We start from the raw sequence: 6035 nt of genomic DNA on the forward strand, positions 1-6035 counted from the left end.
TTTTTAATTCCACTTTTTTTTTTGTTTACCATGTCTAGTATACAGTAAAACAGACCTGGCAACATGATTCTCCAGGTAAGTAAGATTCCGCAGATACCAAACATGTCTAGGTTTGCTGACGTTTTTACTGATACCATTTTGGCGTAGATACAATGTTTTGATCGCCTCTTATTGCATTTTATTGCAATGCTGCAGTGGCCAAAACAATAATTCTGGCTATTTGATTATTTTCTCGTTACGCCGCTTCACCCCCTGCTTTTAGAGGCAGATGATGGCTGAATAATTCAACCATCATCTGCTGGGAAAGATTCAGGCTCGCATCAAAGTCAGGGGCAATACATATGACAGAACATTACGTCATATGTCGGGAAATGCTTAAAGGGATTGTCCACTATTTTTTGTATTAACCCTGCTGTTGTCTTCGGTCAAAAACGACCGACCTTGAACTTCAATATTCTTTAAAATATTCAAGATGCGGCTCTGAAACCCGTGGCCGACCGACCCATCCTCATTTAAGTCAATCAACCACAAGTTTCAGAACGGCATCTTGAACACCCCAAAAAATACCAAAGTTCAAAATAGGTCTCCCCAGACCGAAGACAACAGCAGGGTTACATACACCCAGCATTGTCTCAAAGTAACCTGCATCTATCAGTCCCCCACCGATCCTGTTGTACTATTATCCTAGGATAACGCATACAAAAATGTCACTATGCCAGGACCTAATGAGTTGTCACTAATCAGTGCATGGAAGTCCAATAAGGGACAAAAGACCGATGCCTGACACCCCTTCCCCTATAGAATTAAACATGCACACTTCCCAAGCATGCAGGTACATGGATAGGAGAGTGGGAGCGCCAGCTGTTAAATTTGTAAAAATGTTTCACAGCAGAATTACAGATTAAAAGAACAGTCACTGCCAAATCAAACATATTAGCTCTGTAATCCCTGGCACATAGCCAGGCAAGATGTTACTAGGTACAGGGAACCCACAAGAACGTCTTTACACTGTTTACACAATGCACAACAGCATTTCTGACACTAAGAGTTTAGCGACATCCCATGTTACATTGTTTAGTTTGTGTCGAGAGTTTCGAGGAGTCTCTCTGATGGAATTTTACAAAAGCCATAATAAATACTGACTGCAAACATTAATCCTCACCAAAAAAAATGAACCTGAATGAGCTGAAGCTTGATATACACTGCTCACTAAAATCACGCAACGGATCTTTCACCTGGTAGGTATGAAAGGAAATTCCGGGAATTAACCCATATTGTCACCGATGAACTAGGAATCTGGAGGTGATTCCGAAACGCGTCTGGCATAGAAATTGCTGTAACCGCATCTAATATGGTGCAGACGACATCAAGTATTACTATAAAATTAGTTTCCGAAAATGGAAAAGTGCAGAATAGCACAGTGATTGTTGAAAACACGCAGGATGCCGGGTTTTAATACCGATTGTTTAGAATTGGACAAAAACAGTCTGCTAATTGGATTTTAACATTTTGTTCAGTGTTGTTCGTATTTTAGCAATTCCACCACAATTTTCTTCTAACTTGCCAATCAACATGTGAATCACCAGCACGTGCGATTTCCAGGACACCAAGAAACCACAGACAAATACGTGTGGAAGGGTGAGGGGCGTATGTGCACCATTGCCAAATATTTATTTTAATAATCTAAGCACTTTTGTAATGTACTTCAATGAAAAATCCCCTACCATTTCCTCTCTACTCTCACGTCTAGTCTTTTTGGACTTCCAATGACGATTCTTGTGAGTCTCTCATGCACTGGGAATTCTTACAGGTCATCATGAGGGGGTTTGGGCTGCTGTCACTCCCACGGCTTTTTTTACTGCCCAGAAACAAATCATCAATAGGGAGTGGTGCTGCGATCGCCACAGCTTCTTTCACTGCCATGAACTGATGATGTCATGTTACAGTAATGGTGACGGAGAAGTGACTGCAGCTTCTATCATGCCACATCTGTTCCCTCATGGTGTGATAGCGCGACCAGCAGACAATGATTGGAGTTGTATTCAGCAGCAGCTGCGTCCCTCCTGTGTAAAGTAAATAATTAAATTTAAAAAAAACAGTATGGGCTCCTTGACAATTTTCATAACCAGCAGAGGGAAAGCCCCTGGTTGAGAACTGATGGTAATAATCTGGGAAAAGAGGCAATATTCCAAAAGGTTCACAGGCTATTAATAACAGCTCACAGCTGTTTGCTTAGCCTTTCCGAATGAATTTATGCGGGACCCCAGAAAAAAATGACTTAGTGTCTCTCCTATAAATTCACACCAGCAAAGGCTAAACAGACAGATTTGAGTTGATATTAATAGCCTGGGAAGGGGCCAAATATATTGCCCCCCCCCTCCCCAGGCTACCAATATCAGCTCTCAGCCACATCAGAAATGGCGCATCCATAAGACACCCCCATTACTAACCCATAGAAAGTAATTTATTTAAAAACAAAAAGCAAAGTTATCCTCACCTTATGCCTAATCTATTGAAGCCCATGTCTTCTGAGAAAGACAGAAAATAGTAAACAACCACTATACTCGCCTTATGCCTAACCCACCAATGCCCATGTCCCCTGTAAAAAAACAAAAATAATAAATAACCATATCCCTCACCTGTCCAAAGTGAAGATAAGCAATACTGTCCCACACCGTAATCCATTTCTACGATATCTGGTTTACATTGGTACCATGATGCGACCACCCAGGATGAAAACCATGAGACAAGGAGCTGCAGCTTCAGTGATGAGCTTTGACGTCATAGAGGTCACCGCCGGTCACTGAAGGTACGTTCCCAGTGAGCCGAGATGATGAACTGTGGTGACCTCAATGAGAATTTTCACACGGTACTCTTAGTTCATCATCCCGGTTTACAGTGAAGTGAGCCTGAGAACGCACCTTCAGGTGAGGGATATACTTGTTTATTATATCTGTTTTTTTTACAGGTGACATGGGAATCGGTGGATTAGATGTAAGGGGAGAATAATAGGTATTATTTTCTGTCTTTTACAGAGGACAAGGGCTTCAATGGATTAGGCGTAAAGTGAGTATAACTGTGCTTTTTATTTTTAAATAAATGTATAACGGTGTATTGTTTTATTTCAAATAAAGGATTTTTATTCATGCTGTGTGTTTATTTCAATACTTACTATGGGGTTAGTAATGGGGGCCTTCTTATAGACACTTTTCCGTTACTAACCCCAAGGCTTGATGTTATCTGACAATACAAAGGTGACATCATCCCCAACCATACCACCCCACTTGCCACCGCCATAGGGCAAGTGGGAATAGCAAGGCTAAGCGCTATAGATTTGGCGCTTCTTATAGATGCGCCATTTCTGGGGCGAATGAGGGCTGATATTGGTAGCGTGAGAAGTGGGGCAATATCTCTGACCCCCTCCCTAGCTATTAATATCAACCCAAAGCTGTCTGTTTAGTCTTTGCTGGTTTGAATTTATAGGGAGACCCTACTTCTTTTCTTTTTCTGAGGTCCCCGGTAAATTCAGGAAAGGCTAAGCAAACAGCTGTTATTAATAGCTTGGGAACCTTTTGGGACATTGCTCTTTTCCCAGATTGTTAACATCAACCCCCAGCCATGGGCTTTCCCTCTGCTGGTTATGAAAATTGTGCAGAAGCCCACACTGTGTTTAATATGTAATTTTTATTTTACACAGGAGGAACATAGCAGGTGCTAAATACAACTCCCATCATTGTCTCCTGGTTGCTCTGATCTCAGTGTGACCAGGTGACAATGAGAGCTGTAATCAGCAGCCGGCCGATGCCTAGGAGCGTGAACTGTACCTCTTCGTCAAAGGCGTCGGTACGTCTCATGCTGATTATACACAGATGTCATCCGTGTGTCATCAGTGTGCATGTGCTCCGCAAGCATTTTGTCTGTGCTGCTGATAAAAAAACTTACATGTCTGTGGGTTTTTCACCCGGACACGCGGTCCGTGTAAAGCCCTAGCATGTGCGCATCACCATTGAATACAATGGATGTGCCTGTGTCCGAATTTGTGGCCTTTAAAAAACGGACCACATAGGGAAACAAAAAATGGATGTGTGAAGAAGTCCTACATTGGAGTGCTGTGAATATGACTGTACCAGTTTCTTTAAAGAAACATGATAGGGGGACTTATCGAGACATTAAAGATAAAGTGGGGGAGTTGGCTACATCAGAGGAACCTTTTAAACATTAGGATTGCACTAATTTTAGTACATTTCCATTGTATTTTCTGTGAATATTTTAGGCAGTGAGTAGTAGCAGGCATTACAGCCATCCTTACATCATCTGCCATCTCTCTTGGTCTGTAGTGAGCATCGTGTATCACGGGCGTGCTTCCTCCTTAGTGACCGGCAGGGTTGGGTTACATGTTTGTATCAGCAGACATCAGGTAATGAAGGCATAACACTGCCCGACTGCTCTAGACTGAGATATCAGCGCCGCCATTATGGAAAGCCTACCCATAATGAAATTACAATAAAGGGCAGGGACCTGTAAAAATGGCAGCACCGTCATTTTATTCAGCTTAAAGGGAACCTGTCACGTAAAAAATGCTATTAACCTGCAGATATGAGGTTCTCAAACTGCCTAGCGCCCGCACTGAGAGCCCCGCTGCCAGGAGGAAATTCATTGTATTCTTCCCGGCAGCCTCGGGCTTTCAGTCCTAGAGGTGGCGCGCACAGGTCCAATCACCGCTTAGTGTGTAGTGAGTGGAGGCTGTCACTGCTCCTCCTGGCACTGACTGACAGCAGCTCAGCATCACATATCTGCAAGTTAATGACAAGGTCTAAATCCTTTACATGATCTTTGATACCTGATCTCACCATGTTACAGCAGACCTTCTGGACCTGGAGAGCAGATCTGACCTTTGTGGCTTCTCTGGCTCACTGCGCCTGAACTCGTCTCACATTTGAAGAATAGTATTTTTTCTTTTTATTCATCACATTTGTTTAGTTAGATTGTTTTATGACTGAATAATGCAAAGTTTGTGGAAACAAAGAGGGTTTTCTTAGAAAGAAAGAGGATGGCCTCTGAGGCACATTGCGCCCTAACACGTACTCTCTCGCTTCAGATTCTCTTCTGAAATGGCCAGTACAATGTCTGATTTATCTAACCCCCTTCATATTGAAGAAATGAAGAATCTGCTGTTCAATGATGATGAGGGAGGGAAGATTTAGGGGACAAGAGCGTCGTTTCATCTCTACATGAAGAATGTGAAGGTGATTCAGGAACAGCGCAGGATGGTGGAGACTGATAAAAGTGAAGGAGATACAGATAAGACCTTTTATTTGGGCAAAACTGTAATTGAATGTTGGAATCATTTATATACTGGCGACATTCTGGAAACTATTGTAAGATGCACACACCAATATATTGCCACCATCAAAGACAAATTCTCCAGATAGAGACATCGGACCACAGAAGAAGTTGCACTCAGGGCTGTCACTGGCTCGTTGTACCTAGCGGGGGCACATGGAGCGAATCGTCAAAGTATGGAGGGGCTTTGGGGGAGGAAAGGTGACGGCATTGAAAACTGTAGCCTTGTAATGACGATTCCAGACCCTGATCCGTTGCCTTCGTTTTGATGACCGAACTACCTGGACACAAAGTAAAGATCCTGAGCTGCAATTCACGGCGTGTTTCAAAAATGTGTAAAGTAAAGACACTAGCGCCCAAGGGGATAGGTACTGCTGAAAGCTGCTGACCAAAAAAAAACAGGTCCTGTGTATGGCCAGATGAAGGTAGTTTGCATTGGACATAACCAGTAAGACCAGTCTTACATTACAGATTTGTAGGTGTAGCCTGAAATATTGGAAATTTATTTTGGGTTGACTGTCAAAGGTAGAAGCTGAGCATTGAATTCCCATCCTTGCTGCACTGGTATCTCTTGGTTAAGTAATATTATCTGTATATCAATAGCGCTAATCTATGTCTGTATTGATAACTTTGAGTGTTATTCTTATATGTCAACTGCCATCTAGTGGACAAATTAAATATTGCAACAAATT

Source organism: Ranitomeya imitator, chromosome 1, assembly GCF_032444005.1.
Source record: "Ranitomeya imitator isolate aRanImi1 chromosome 1, aRanImi1.pri, whole genome shotgun sequence".
In the NCBI taxonomy this organism is placed as follows: domain Eukaryota; kingdom Metazoa; phylum Chordata; class Amphibia; order Anura; family Dendrobatidae; genus Ranitomeya; species Ranitomeya imitator.